Consider the following 17,137-nt stretch of genomic DNA (forward strand, 5'->3'; position numbering starts at 1 on the left):
AATAAGAATTTGGAGATACAAAGAAAGAAAAGTTTTTGTAGAAGAGGAATTTGAAAACTATTTACTGTGATAGTAAACGGTTCGAAAAAGATCATTGTCACTGTATCAGTGACTAAAGGTAATAATAATTTCCAATTGTTTTCGTTAAAAATTTATATTCTAGGTAACAGGACTGGTAAGATGGTGCGACAAATCAACACTATGGACGCTTAGAAAAGATTTCTAGGAATTATGGAAAACCAATTGCATTAATTAACAACTTCGTAACAATGTTAGCTGCTTTATTAAATCTCCTCATTTCTCGAGTTCCAGGTATCATAGCAATGTTTTGCTAATCGCGATGAATTCAAATGAAGGACAACAATTCTAAATGACACTGTCACATGCCCTCGTGAAACCATCTGATTATTCCGAATCCACGCACAAAGCTATATCAAAATAGCCTCAATACAAGACCGAGTGTGGGAGGACATTCACAGCTCTGTTGTCTAAAATGTCCAGGAACGTGGGTGAAACGTACGTTGACAAGAAAAAGGACAGTATCCATATGAATTGGGATCCTGTTGTACCCGTGCGATTCCTTCAAACCCATAGCATCCTTCTTGGATTGTATGTAAATTATATCGAGCATATGAAACGTGGCAATCGAATAGTCAGAAAATTGTTCAACACCTTATATGGTTTTTTCGATCACAGAATTAAACACACGTCACACAATTAGAACGATACTATCTAATAGTACAAGGTGGAAGATGATTGATAAAACAATTAATTTAATAATATTTTTCAACATAAGTATAGCAACCAAAATGTTAAATGGATCGTTTATTTTGAAAGTGGTGAAGTCCATTTGCAACCCGTAAGTACACATCAGTTTAGTAAAATACGCCTAAAACTTTATATAAGCAAATTACATATTGATAAAACAGTAGAAACATTGTCAGACTTCATACAATTTACCTAATTTTTTGAATTAACAGATATGTTAACCTTTAATTTTCCCGAAACAAGAGAAAATGGACTTAGACCACTTTAGTAAACGGTCCAGATAACCTTCCAGAAAATTCTTCGATGAGCATATTGTAAATTAAAGTTATGCGTATTTATAAAATATTTATAAAATACATTTGATTACATATATTTTCCATAAAAAATACAGAAAACTAAAACATTTTGTTTAATAATACTAGAGCGGAAATGACAATATTAATTACAGTTATTTTTATAATGCTGTTTCTCTTTGCAGAATCTAACAAAATTCGACTTATTTAATGAATTGTAATCAAGAATAATTTTCTATATTTGTCAAAAAAATGATTAATGTATTAGTTACATTTATCATTACAAGGAAAATTTCTGCATGCCACATGTTTTCAATTTTGAGAGTTTTGATCATTAATTCTTTTTACTGATAATGTTTTCCTGACTTTTTAATTTTGTTGTGTCTATCAAATTTGTTTTTACGCTTTTATCCTGATCAACGCATAAATCCCAAATCTTACAGTTCAATTAATATTTAGAAAAATTTTTTCAAAATTGTAACATGCGACGTGTTTCTTGTCGTTTCATACGTATGAAAATTCAATAAAATTTGATAGAAGCTAATAAAATTGAATATTTATTAACATTAACATTTTCAATAATATCGGTATATTTGTAACTGTACAAAAAACATGCTACAATTTTGAAAAATTCAACTTGGTGTATTAATTGAATTATAGGATACAGGAATGATGTATTAATCAGAATAAAATCGTAAAAACAAATATAATATTGTTTTTAAAGACAACAATTTGTTCTTCAACGGCTATTCAATGTTCGGCTATGCTGGTAAAAAAGATTCGTTAAACCCTCTTGCAGTGTTCAGATCAAGTTGTAATGATCAATTATCATCAGTGTGACATGTTTTAAAAGAGTGACAGAAGAAAAAAAAGGTCAGTGCTTGATGGAAATCGGTTACGCGTACTGGCAACGCTGTGCGCAGCGGTCTGAAAAGGTCGCTCGATGCAGCGGTACCAGAAAGGGCCATGACGTCACCGCTGCGACTCGTTTGGACCCGCTGGCGTCCTAATATAAAGATGCAATCCGTAAGTGTCGTGGAAAAAGAGAAATGAAAAAACGCCCTCGTAAACTCTTATCTGGCCGCGAACTGATAGACGTTCATTAAGGGAGTTGACCGGTCGGTCGTCAAGCGACGAGCTCTTAACATCATTTCGCATCGTTTCGATAAAGTTTCTTATCATCTCGTTACTGCATCCTCTCTTCTCCTGGTAACCTCGTTTAGCTTTTACGTAATCGCATTTGGAAGTGATGCATTTTAACTAGCAAGATAATTCTGTGTTCCCAATCTATTTCGACTGCAATATTTTCTTCGCCGAATCACGAATCCGCGCCATACATACTATGCAATCCTTTTTGTCGTTTCAATATCCGCACGTTTTAGATTCTATGTAGATCTTCGTACAGTGAGCAACGATAATATTCATCTTTTAAAATGTAGTAACTTTATCCAAATTTGATCAAATGACTTAAATTTTGTTGACATGCTAGATTGATTAGTTTACTGGACAATGAGTGAACAATTTTATGGCACAATTACAACTGGATGAAATGACACGTGAAATCAATTATTATGTCTCTGAATTTTTCCTGCAGCCTAAAGCGTTAATTTAAACAACGCATATCTAAGGTTTTACTAATTTTCGTAGCAACGAAATCGATTAACGCAGAGACAAGTTAAGCAGTTTTTTTAAACATTTGCTTTATTCATAACATGTTTAGTAAATTGAAAATGATGTAATGGTACTCTTAAATTTCTCTCCGGCATTTACTCTTTTTTTTTTTTAAATGCCTAACATGTACAGTCTAGTTATCGAGATTTATAAAACGCATTATTTAAGTTTTCGTTCTAAGTTTTGATCAAAATGGTGAGAAACATAATATTTTTATGTTTGATCATTTCAATCAATTGGAATTCTCACAAGTTTGGACATTGTCCAGTGAACTATTCTAGCTAACATATTCAGCAAATTCAAGTCTGTTGTTCGACATTTTAAAAATCCATTCCATTTTAAAAGCTATACAAATATTTTACTGAGCGGCTGCCAATCTACATTTATAGCTAGTGTTTGCGAGCAATCTCGCTTTTCGTTACTTCATAATGATTTCTTATGAAACATTATTTTATTATTCACATTACTTTTCGAAAAATTTCGATCGTTATACGAATTAAATCGATAACATATTCTGAAAATTTACAAATAAACACCGTAAGTTATTAACCGATCATCTTTTAATAAAAGTTCGATCGCTCCAAACTTCAGAAATTTTTAAATAAGAGCATAAATAATAATAAACTATTTTCAGTACTTTTTCATTTGTTTTATAAATAACAATGGAATTCTGAATTGAAATGAAAAGTTTTTTTAGCCAACAAATTTAGGTGAACTAATCTTATCATCAAACGTAACTAAATTGTGCTTTATTCAAGAGTTAATTGTTGTTAGAAAATCTTTGAATGTTTGAAATTTATCAGCAATTACCTTCATAATGGTTGTATTTTATGCAGTCCATTAAAAGAAATATTTTTTAAATTCGTCTGAAAATGTTTGAGGAATATTTTATAGGAATATTTATTCATATGGAAAATACAAAAAATACGTTAAATGCAGTAATTTGAATAAAAATGATTTGCATTTTCTAGAAAAATTATTCAAACAATGTCCATGTTAGATTTGATCAAATGATACCTGACTATAATTACTTACGATTTTTACTTACGAAGAAAAGAAAACTTATTATATTTATAGGTTCAAAGGCAAAACAACATACTTTAAAAGAAGTCATTAAATTTCGATGAGTAGCAGGACATTTTCATACGTGAACTTGACTGTAATATTTTTAATAACTTAATGTCATAGTCGAAAGAATATCTAACTCAGATATGGAATATTCTTAGTTTTGTTAAAAAAATCGTACTCAAAGTATAAACTTTTCAGGATGAAATTGCAATTTCTATTTTTTACATGTGAATCATCTCCGATTCACAATTAAAAATGTTTTGTATGTGTGCAAAAGGTTTTAGAATGTGTAAAATATCTTTTTGCTTTAAAGGAATTTTAGATGCTTAATAATAGATTTATAATGAAAAATATAATTCGAATAGACTTCTGAGCGAAAGTTAAATTATAATAAATTATTAAACGAATTTAAATAATAATTTAAATTGTAACAGATTTTTTATAAAAACCTATTAATTACATTGAATTTTTAATATAAATTTAATTGATTTTAAATCGGAGAAACGGTAATTATAATAAATGTTTAACATCGAATTTGAAAGTGAAATGGTGAGATCGCGTCCAGGGATCTTTGAAAGAGTAAGCAGTTCTCTGATACGAAAGTGTCGAGCTTGTCGAAAAAGTAAGAAGACGCGTGCAAAACGTTCTGCAACTAGAGAAAAAAGAATTGATAAGGAAATCCGTTGAAGGAAGTAATTTTAAAACTGTAAAGTCTATAGTTATTAGGACTGCTCTTCATCGTTTTTCGAATATCATGTCAGGAGAAAGTATAGATGGAAAAATCGAACAATATTATAATGGTCATTTTCTTATTTTCTTGTAGTTTAATTGCTTTCTATTAGTGCAAAGACGTAATAAATGATACAAATGTACCTTTCTTAAAAATGACGGTGCGAATTTTTGATTAATTATATCTATAACCGGGAATGTTTGACACGAAAAAATATAGATACAATCTTTATAAAACCATCATTTGATATATTTCACATTTCTGGGAAATCAAAAGTTAATGTTGGCGACATCGTTAACACGTAAAGTGTATATTAATAAATGCCAGAGTCAAACGTGCATTATTTTAGTGAAGATAACAAATGATCATTAAATATAATGGAAAAGTAGTTCTATTTTTGTTTTCGTTTAAATAAATCATGTCAAGATCAACTTTTACTAAAATTGATGTTAACCAAAATCATTTAAATGATTGAAAATACTGGAGCTATAAAAACGTATCCAACGGAAACCATCCAATAAATTGATTCATATCGACACATATTAATATAAAATTTGAAAAATATTTAAATAATTCAATACTGTAATTTGTATAAGGAGTCGTAACAAACGTTCAAAGTCAATGGCAAACAACAATGGCAAACAACAATGGCAAACGCTTTACGATCGCTTGGGTCCCATTCCACCAGGGAATCAAAGGCCATGAAGAAGACGATATAGCTCCGAAAGAAGATGGCACCCCGAGAGAAATCACATGTCACAACCTTTCTGTTGCAATATACACGCCACAAACCGAAAGAAAAACAGAAACGCACGAAATAACACAGGATTGCTATCAATCAACGTCCGCCAACAGTATGAAGAATGAAGATCAAAAGAGCATGACAAGGATAAGTACACAGGACTTTTAAAGTTATACACGAGTACTTAATTTAATAAAAAAAAAAAAATGGTATCACCAACTTATAACGTTTGTAATCAAATCTTAACGAACAACCACATGCCAATCGAATACAGAAGATACTATGTCTAAAGACAAAACGTAAGATAATGTCATGTGGCTTACAAGTTTAAATGTTATACAGTAATTTTGCATTACGATGAAAATGATTCCTATAACATACACATCTGCGAATGTGTTAAAAGAACAGAGTCGAGCACCGCGTAGGTCAGACTTGAACATTGTCGCGACATTAACCGTAAATTTAAAAAAAGGGTGATATATTATAATAACGATTTGACAAATGTTATTTGAAAGATACTCGAGCCTGTAAGAAGTTGTAATATTGTTCGCGCATCGTCATTGATTCAAGAAGGAATAAAGGATTATTTATCGAGAACTATCACTCTCGCATCGCGTCACGTCACGTCACGTCACGTCGCGTCGCGTCGGCAAGAGGCCGGATCGAGTTGCGAAAGAACGGATTCGCGGTAGTTCGATACGGGAAGATAGAGTGAGGGCGGGCTTCGTGGGAGTCCGCTGGTAATTCTCTCTCGTCCGGGCTGCTCTTCGCCTTCCTCCGCATTTGGAAACGTCCCGATTCTGGCCGGTGACGCCATGGAACCGTTTTTTAAATCCTTTTTCAGATTGCGTATACGTTATCGTGGAATCATTGCATCGGAAACACGAACGAAAGAAATATGAATTTGGTAATCTCGTTAGCCGCTCGAATGGTCCGTACAGAGATCGCGTCACCCTAACTCGTTTGGTACCGTTTGGTTACGCACTTAATAAATTGGGAGCGAGTTTTTCCTCGATTTAATGGAGGATCCGCAAAGAAGTGGCCACGCAGGAACGAAAAAATCTTTTAACTGTTACGAGTTATATCGGTTCTGTAACAGTTATTCGTCGATTTTGATTTTAAGTTATGCATTTAAGATATGCTTCTGTTTTACCTCATAAACAGACTGCAGTGCCTTTAGGTATTAATGTATGGATTCTATACTTGGGCTGGTCGCATATGCTGGTAATAATTTGTATTAATTTACAAAACTCATTACAACACTGTACTAATTACAAATGTCAAGGTTATGCGCCATGTGAACCGCTTTTGTTAAAGTCTTACAGTTTTTCGTATTTTATTAGCGATTAAAGATATTTGGCCTGGATACTCTTACAAATTTCAATAACGCTTCGCGGGAACTATCGTTTTCAGTTGATTTCACGCGAAAACAATCGTTTTTAAATATTTTGTAACGTTTTTCGCATATTTCTTGCGTGTTCATAGCGATTAAAGGAGCATGACTTTGATATCCATGCTTAATTACACTCGCAAATACTCATCTTTTAATGTTCTGCAAGGCTTTTTGTCATTCATAGCGTTTCATAGAGTTTTACAGCCGGATTTTGAATTTGTTATTTAATTACAAGAATTTAAACATTCTGGAACGCAGGTTCCGTGCTAACTAATTACAATAAATTGTTTATGAATAAAGTTTTCTTTAACAAATTGCACGTTTTTTTACTCTTTCCAACTTGTTGAACTATTCTGTGTAAGTAAGCAATAAGGTACAATATCTAAAAAATCAATATACATCCCACATATTTGATAAATCGCGTACTTCATTATAGAAGTTGTTGAAACTTTTCGCCTTTATACGCAGTATTCTTTCATGTTTTTTGCAATGAAAATAATTTGAGATATTTCACGAAATGTTGATGTATTAAACATTATACGTAGTGCCCTTTGCTGGAAAGATGACAGAATTTTTTGTGGAGAAATCAAGAATTTCGCCTAACCTGCATGTGCATAATCTTTATTTGGCTACAATCTCCCGCAACTCACTTTTATTGGTAATTAAGAGGAGCCTATGAACCAATCGACACGAGGAATAAGGGGGATCGGTCAATCGCTTCACCTAATCGCGTCTCATTCCACGCGTATAACTTAACCAATAATAATAAAGTCTCGAATGAAAAGAAAATGGAAGAGGCTAGGAAGAGAGCACGGGAAAGCGAGAGGATTTAGATAGGATAGGATTTCTTCCCCCAATAAGGGACAGTAAAGGACAATTCATAATACCTTTATACCTAGCATATTTCAAGGAAAATCGAATAAAATTTTCTACACTATGGTTGTATTAATATTATAATTCGTCATTTCGCAAACGAAAGATTCATCACTTGTATATTACAGAATATAATTGATTCTTGTTCTTTTAATTCGAAATAAATTAAATTCTAATTTTTACCAAACAGAGCTCATTTTAACCAAAGATGATATAATTATAATAATCACTGAAAAATATATGATTTTTAACAAGTTACGTTGTTTTTATAGAGATCGTATCATTTCGACAGATAGTATCAAATAATGCCGGCATTTTGTGAATGGTAGTGCAAAAAATTACCGGACGAATATGTGTTAATAGTGACATAATCTCTCCTTTTTTAAATCTTCGTTTTACGTCAACGAAATTAGTTCTGAGCGCCTTACTTTATGTACCTTATAAATACATTCAGAATTTTTCGGCACTTTTCTCGATCACAATGGCGTCATTAAAAAGAATGAGAATAGGATCATATAAAAAGCTGCACAATCATAATAAATTACAAATAAATTGAGACGGAAGCGCAGAATTAAGGGATTATTTTATTCTTTTGCATTTGTATGCGAACGATTTATTAAACTGTTCTATATATGTAAATACATTATTTCTACATTTGGACGTTCTGAAATCGGCATTCGTAAAAATAAATTTTCTGATTATCATGTATAATAAAAGCTTCGAAGCTGCATTAACATAATTTAATTTCATTAACCTTTATTGCATATATTCACGAACTTGTTAATATCGCATAAACTGAGAACATTTATGAAATTAACGATTCATGAAATTTAACGCGTTATCAGTTGTGTTCATTTTTATTAATGTCCTCGTTATAATTTATTTTGTAAACTCGTGAACGTAATCGACACGCAAATAAGAAGAATACTGTAATTGTTTTCGGTATTTAGTTGTACTGAAAGTATAGAATCATATTTTTACAGATGATACGTCTTTTCAAGATATAAAATCGACTAATGTAGTTTGTAATTCTTTCCAGACTTTCTAATGTTAAATCTATCACCATATTTTTAATAATAATGTATTACTTTTGCTTTTAATCGCTAATAAAAGCATCGTGAATTTTTTAATGTACTGTAATGCTCGCATCGATCATATTTTATTCAAATACGCACCATGAAATTCCGTATCAACAACATTTTGATACTTTTGGAAATAGTGCCCTTTGCAGGTTATTGCAACAATTCATTTAAATAGGATGAGTCTCGTAACAAAACGATTTCAAATAATTCATAAAATATTTGATGTACGAAAAAATGTTTCCGATTGAAGTTGCATGACTTCTAGGGCTAATATAGTATTCTAATTAATTTCATGTTACTTTGTTTTTTTTTATTGAAATATGAAAGTCACTTTCAATTTTTTAAATAGTTAATATTTCTTCCCGAATTTGGATAGAGCATTGAATTCTACATGAAAATGGTGTTATACCAAATCGGATATTAGATATATATTTATTGAGATATTAGCGAAATGAATCATATTTATTAAAATAGACCATCAATCAACGCGACTTTGTTTACGAGGGACCTATCAGTCATGCATTCATCATTCCTAAATGCTACATAGTCATCAAACGTATTAATCATGCATGTTTTCCAATGAGGAGTCGCGTGCGAACCGTCAAAGAGTACTGACGTGTATATATAACGAGCCTCGAGTGTAAACACACATACAGTGAATCACATAATATTCGGACACCAAGTATATATCAAGTTTATAGTTTATATCAATAAGGTTATATATTAAGAATCACCATTTGTTAGTGAGAAAATGCAGCAAGGAAGTGGAGGGACAGATCCCTCGCCAATCGTGTCGAAGTGTCACTAATATTCGTAGCTGGAAAACGAAAGAATTACTCCCTTTATTTTTTGTGGACCAAGCACCAGGTGAAAAAAATAAAGAAATATATGCACTAAAACACCTCCTTAACACCATAATAGAAGTCGTACCGCCGCGTAAAAAGAAAGAAATACCTCAGTGCCATCGCTGTCAAAAATACGGACATACTAAGCGGTATTGCACTAAGCCATTCAACTGTGTCAAATGTGCTGGAGATCACCCCACGAATACCTGCACCAAGGAGAAAAACACTGCTGCAAAATGTGTATTGTGTGACAAAGGATGCAGCGTATATCGAAAATTGCAAGACATAAGAAGCAAACCAAATAATAATACAACAATAAACAGAAATTATAGTAAACGTGAAAATGTAAGTTACGCCCAAGCTACAGCAGGTAACACAATGCAGAATGACCAAAATGATTCTACTAACATAATGCTAAATCAATTCCTCCAGAAATTCGAGTCTCTTTTTAAGCAGTTAATGGACCAAAACAGCATGATTATAAACTTGCTTACTGCTTTCGTTAACAGAAAATAACGATGCCTGACAACATGAGGATAGCCTTGTGGAATGCAAACGGTTTGCAGCAACGCAAACGGGAAGTAGAATTATTTCTACATAGAAATAAAATAGACATTCTCCTAATTAGTGAAACTCATTTCACTGACAGAAGCTACTTTAATATTTACAAGTACAAAACATATAACACCAATCATCCAGACGGAACTGCTCGCGGAGGAACCGCTATTATTATTAATGAAAAGATATCGCACTCTGAATTAATAAAATTCGAAAAAAATTATCTGCAGTCAACTAGCGTCGAAGTGAAAGATGCGTACGGTTCACTCGTCATTGCTGCGGTCTACTGTCCACCCAAACATGTAATAAGTAAAATAAATTCTTTGATACGTTAGGTGTAAAATTCATCTCAGGCGGAGACTACAATGCAAAGCATCCTCAATGGGGTTCAAGGCTCAGCAATCCAAAAGGCAAAGAACTCCAGAAAACAATGACATCGAGAGGATATAATCACTTCAGCACAGGTGAACCGACTCACTGGCCAACCGACCCCAAAAGAACACCAGATCTTTTAGACTTTTTTATAGCCAAAGGTATCTCTCTAAGCCAGGTTGAAGTAAACACAAGCTTTGACTTGTCATCTGATCATTCGCCAATTATACTTACACTGAGCTCCACGTTTGTAGAAAACGAAAAACGGCCGTACTGGACAAACTCGAAAACGGACTGGTCTCTCTATAGAACTCTTATAAATAGTAATTTAGACCTGAAAATCCCATTAAAAACTCCGAACAACTTAGATCAAGCGGTAGAACTTTTAGTTAAGACGCTACAAGAAGCAGCGTATTAATCGACGCCTGAAACCAAAGCTGGAAATAAACATGCAATGAACTATCCATTAATCGTGAAAATCAAAATTGCAGAAAAAAGGAAGGCAAGGAAGAAATGGCAGCTTTATAGGCACCCTGATGATAAAGGGCTGCTAAATAAGTTAACCAGGGAACTCGCAAACCTGCTACACAAAACTACAAATGAGCGGATCCAAGAATACCTTCAAAGTTTGTCGCCACGACAGGAAGATGACTACTCCTTGTGGAAAATTACAAAAAAATTGATAAGACCAACTGCTCACATTTCTCCTATAAAAATGGATACCAATTGATGGGCTAGTAACGATCAAGAAAAAGCCGATACTTTTGCAAATCACTTATCCACAATCTTCACACCGAACGAGATACCATTGGCCGACAGCGACTTCAGAGACATCACGAACTTCCTTAATGCTCCCTTACAACATTGCGAACCCATCAAACATTTCAGTCCCAGCGAAATAGCACAAGAAATAAAGAAACTCAACGATAGAAAAGCACCTGGATATGATCTTATTACTGCTAAAATGTTAAAAGAAATACCAAAAAAGAAAGGTATAGTAGCAATCACACAAATATATAACGCGATACTAAAAATCCAGTATTTTCCCATCCAATGGAAATTCACGAATATCATTCTTATCCAAAAGCCTGACAAACCACCCACAGAAGTGACCTCTTATAGGCCTATCTCTTTGTTACCAATCTTGTCAAAACTATTTGAAAGATTACTCTTAAACAGGCTAACACCAATATTAACGGAAAAAAGCATAATCCCGCAACATCAATTTGGCTTTTGCAAGCAGTACTCTACTATTGAACAAGTACATCGTATAGTCAACGTGATAGAAGAAAGCTTTGAGAAACATATGGTATGTTCCGCAGCATTCATTGACATTAATCAGGCTTTTGACAGAGTGTGGCACATGGGCTTGTTATATAAAATTAAGCAATATCTTCCTCACAACTACTATGATCTGCTCAAATCCTACTTAACTGACAGGTTCTACCAGGCTAACCAAAACGGCAAATACTCGAAGATCAATCCTATACTCGCGGGAGTTCCCCAAGGTAGCGTCCTGGGTACCACATTATACCAAATTTTCACAGCAGACCTCCCTAAAGACGAAAATGTATTAGTGGCTACATCCGCGGACGACACTGCGTTCTTGGCTTCTCATAAAAACCCTGCGGAGGCGTCACGATTCCTGCAGGGAGCTTTGGACAAGACTTCAGAATGGGCCAAAAAATGGAAAATTAAAATCAACGCAAACAAATCAGCACACATTACATTCACTACCAGAGGTGTTACGTCTCCTGCAGTCACACTAAACAACGAGAACCTTGAGGAAAAGAACTGTGTCAGATACCTTGGTCTGCACATGGATAAGAGACTGACATGGAAAGACCACATAAAAGAGAAGGGAAAGCAACTTAATCACAAAATAAGAACAATGTATTGGATCCTGGGACGAAAATCAAAACTTACGTTTTGCAATAAACTACTCCTGTATAAGGTCGCGATCATTCCAATTTGGACATATGCGATACAACTCTGGGGGTGCGCCAAGAGAAACGACATAAACATCATCCAAAGGTTCCAGAACAAAGCACTGAGAATTATTGCTGACGCTCCATGGTACATTACTTCAGATTCGCTACATAAAGATTTGGGTATGCATGATATCAAACAACAGGTAGAAAAATCCGCTATAGCACACAAGAAACGAGTAACAAACCACCCTAATGAGCACATCAGGGATCTAAATCACATACCACAAAACAGAAGATGTGAAAAGGAGCAAACCAACCGACATGTAGAACTAAGTTAAAGAAGGAACATCGCAGGTAATGTTAGCGGCAACGCTACTGAGCGATTTACCGCATGCAAGTTATAATTAATTTATCAAAGTTGCTGGTTAGCTCAAGGAAGCTAGTTGTAGATGTAATTTAGTATTAATAAAAAAAAAATGTTTTCCAATAACAGCAGAAACTATTGACAATGTTTTCTAATAAATGCAGCAGTTCGTACGTCGCTTAAATTAAAACTTATTTTGCTAATATCTTATTAACTATATATCTTAGACCCCGTGCAATACTTTTTTATGTAGAATTCAATGTTTTAACCAAATTCGAAAAGAAATATTAACCATTCCATTTAAAAAATTGAAGATGATCTTCATATCTTGTTAAAAAGCAAAATAACATAAAACTGATTAGAATACTATATGTCTCCCTGGACACCATGTAACTTCTATTTGAAACAATTTTTCGTTTGACAAATATTTTATGAATTATTTGAGTCATGTTACCAGAATCACCACCCAATACACATCCTTTTCAATACGTCATATTCAAAACGAAAAAATTTTTTTATTTCAATGCATACGATTTGAGCAGTTGTTAATTTTAGTGTGTCGAAATATATAGCTTCGAAGGTTTTCACTCACCTGAATACCATAACGGAAATAGCTCTAATGTACGAAACTAGTTAAACACAGCTGACACATTACGATGTTGAAATTGACTCACAGCAATAAAAGAAATTTGCCTGCGTTTCTCGTTAAAGATGTTACGACGCAATTGCGTCATTTGTCAAAATTAGTTTTACGTTCATGTTCTCGTATCCTTTTTACTGTTGCTAACTCAAGAGTCTGCCATTAATTGTGAAATGCTTCTTATACAGTTTCCAGGGATATTCCATAAATATTGGTAAGTTTATACTAATTTAATCCCCTAATGTCAACTGTAATTGCTACATAAGATTATATAACTTATATAAATCACTACGAGAGTTATGCAATAACAAGCGTTAGTTTATGTCATGTTTATCAAAAATATCAGTTTTTATATTATTATATTAAAAAAATATATGAATTTGATACAGACTGTGCACAATTGTTATTAATTTGAAACTACTGTAAATTTTTCAGAATAAACAACACTCTACTTTGGAAATGTACGAAATTGTAATAAATTCTTTTCCCTACTTTCGTGGATCTACTAATTACAAATTATATTGATAATAATTAAGCAAGAATTTACTTAAAAGCAATTGGAAGTAAACGTTTTCATCTATTGAGTTGACACATCAAAAAATAACTTCTTTAAAAATATTAAACAGTATAAAATATAATTCTGCATCAATATACAGAATGTCCGTCCATAAATGTCCAAGCAAATATCTCGTAAAGACTTGAAGTTATACGAAAGTTTAATCAAAGAAATTTACATGGTTTCAGAACAGCTACAAGGTGCGCGTTAATTTTTTTGTTTATTCGTAACCTATGTAAAAATATGCAAAAGATATATGTAGGCATTTAAAAAAAAAACGAAATTGACCTTCATAACTTGGGGAGGTCACGAATAAAAAAAGAGGAGAAATAACCTTTGTACATCTGATACTTACATCTCTTCTCTTACTGAACTTTTTTTATAACTTCAAGCCTTTACGAGATATTTGCTTGGACATTTATAGACGGACACCCTGTATAAACAGTAGCATCACGCAGTACCAACTGATATTGCAATAATAACCAAAACTAGATCCTGTTTCCATTGTTGGCAAACTGTATTGTTGTTTTACGTAACAAACATTGGTATATTCCTCTGACTGTAACACCAGTAAGATTTCGAACTAGCAAATACGTACATTAATATTTGAATCATTAACAATTAGTTTCACAGGTCTAATGACCGGTATATTTAAGAACACTTGAAGATTGGTATAATTTTCTCAAAGTAGGCCAAATAACCTGTATATTTTCTAAATAATAAAAGGAATAGCCTATTAGACAATGACAAGAATACATTTAAACAATTTTTCTATTTGGAATTACAATATACAATATATAAAGGACTCTGGTTTATCGACTGTTTTATCTGAGCATATAACAAAGATTTAAAAAATATGTTTTTTAGATCTCGATCATTTATATACATGTGAAAAATTACGTTAAAGTCGATTGACGCATAGTCAAGCTACATTAATTAAATTATGTAGAAAAATTAACCGTTTTTCATTGAAATTCGTGGAATACTGCAATCATCGCGATATTTAATTATTCACAGCTTATATCAAGGTCAACTGATTTCGATAAAATTATTAAAGTAAACGCATATACGTTACCGAAATCTACAAAATGTGTTTTTATATTATAAGCCTTCAAACACAAATTTTCTCTTTGTCATTTCAAGTACATAATAGCAAAATTAAAATAAAAACATTATAGTCATTGTCGAATGGGCTATTTCTTCTGTCCTTAAATAAAACTTCGAACCATTAGGTACAATTGGAAAAAAGTTATTCCGTTTTTTCAGTGTCTTTAAGTATATAGTCGTGTCACGGTAAACGAAGAGCCCTAATTTTAGAATTTTTTGTATACGTTACGCATCAAGGTCTATACATACTTCTTCCAAATGTCTGTCATTCGGTACCGACCGAATGGTAAGTAAGAGAAAACATGGTCGCACAAGGAGAAAACTAGACTTTAATAAGGAAGTCACAAAGTGCTTCATTTACAAAGTTTCATTGACGAAAATTGGCCGCAGTACGCCAAATGTGAAGATTGGGTATGCGTTGAATGCGCAATCAAGAAAATATTGATTGAGTTTGAAGTTGAAATTTTAATAACAACCTTTTAATCTAATAATTGAATGTTTTATAACAGAAAAAAAATATATTTCAATCCAGTTGTGAATCAATACTGATTGACAATTTCGTATCCCTCAAGAATCGCTAACCTTCTTGTATTTAATAAGTAAGAACTTTTATAATAAAACTATAATAAAATGTTCAAAACATTTACTTTCATTTATTAAAAACTATATATGCAACAAATTTCTTGCCAAATCCAAATTCTTCATTATTCAAACACATTTCACATGTAAATAGAAAAATTTAACGTAATCCACGCACAATACTATGTACTTATTGTACATCAATAAATATGTACCTATCTAATTTAGCGCTGTATCCAAGTAGCTGTTTTAAAGGTTTTGTACTCAAATTCATCTTGTGGCAAGTTATATTCACCTTTTTTGAAATCAAACTTATTCTTGCACAGGTCAAATTAACTCTTCTCTAGCCCGACGCAAATTAATTTCTTTCATTCTATTTTTTTAAACAATTGTTTTTCTCGAAGTTGTTAGTCTAACATTAATTACATCATTATATATAACAGCATGTAACAGTGATATTAAAATACTAATTTAATAGTGAACATACGTCATCTATGCGGCTGATAATTGCAACAAAATGGTTACTTGATAACAGGTACAAGAAAAAGTAGTTTTTTACCAATTATTGAATTTTTGTAAAGATGTAATTGATATATAGTTAATAATGGTTGAAATAACAGTGTCAGTATTGTCCGACCAACAAATTTATCTATTTTCTGAATTTTGTGGAGGCTTGTCAAAATCAATTTATAATTGGAACAAGTTATTTAATGTTTCTGAAATATTAGAATTTACTTGACAACAGCTAAAAAATTGCAATTGAAATAATACAAAATTGAGGAGGGCTACTTTTTCAACTTTTTTATTCGAGGCTATATCGAAAACTTAAACGATGCATTTTTAATTCGCTTAGCGTTGTTATAAACCTGTCAAAGTTCGTGAAAATAGCAGTTTTATACGAATTTAAACCAAACACGAGTAATTCTTACATCTTTCGTATTTTGAAAACGTATTTTTCAAATCTTCGATATAGGCTCTGACAAAAGGGTTGAAGCAACATTTTCTATAAATTTTGTTGTCACCGCAACCGATTGAAATTTTCGGAAACAATTTTTTAGTCATTGTCCAATAAACTAATCCGTCTAACACCCAAATTAAATTGAAATTGTTTGAGCCAATTATAAGAAGGTTTTCCAAATCTGGAAAGTGTACGAATACTTTTTAGCGTAACTGTACATGTACAATACTTTGTTCGACTATCCCTATTTAGTGTCCACAGTAATCTGCGAAGCAATTTGCAAAAAATATTTCAAGTTCTTTATGTATTACTTTATTTTAGACATCCATAAAATAAATTTCATTTGCAAAAGCGTGTACTTGATTCGAAGAGAGGAGAACAAGACTCGCAAAAGGATACGTTCGACTTGAAAAAGAAACGTGAATACATATAAAGTGTAAAAGCATGAATTCAGAGCGCAAAAGCTGTATTGTTCGAACACTTGCATTTCCTTGTGAATAACAAATGAAAGAGACGTTCTTCATTTGTTTTTGCAAACGATCGTGTGTTGCATTGCAATAAATAAAATTAACCCTCGATCGACGGACCACTTTAACAACTATACAGT

At 32.6% G+C, this 17,137-nt stretch overlaps 1 protein-coding gene across 1 annotated transcript in view; it reads right to left on the minus strand.

Moving 5' to 3' along the window:
- The window catches only part of LOC144477165 (uncharacterized), a 155,416-nt gene that overhangs the window by 65,017 nt on the left and 73,262 nt on the right, over positions 1-17,137 (minus strand). The window lies entirely within an intron of this gene.

This window comes from Augochlora pura, chromosome 11 (genome assembly GCF_028453695.1).
Source record: "Augochlora pura isolate Apur16 chromosome 11, APUR_v2.2.1, whole genome shotgun sequence".
Taxonomy (NCBI): domain Eukaryota; kingdom Metazoa; phylum Arthropoda; class Insecta; order Hymenoptera; family Halictidae; genus Augochlora; species Augochlora pura.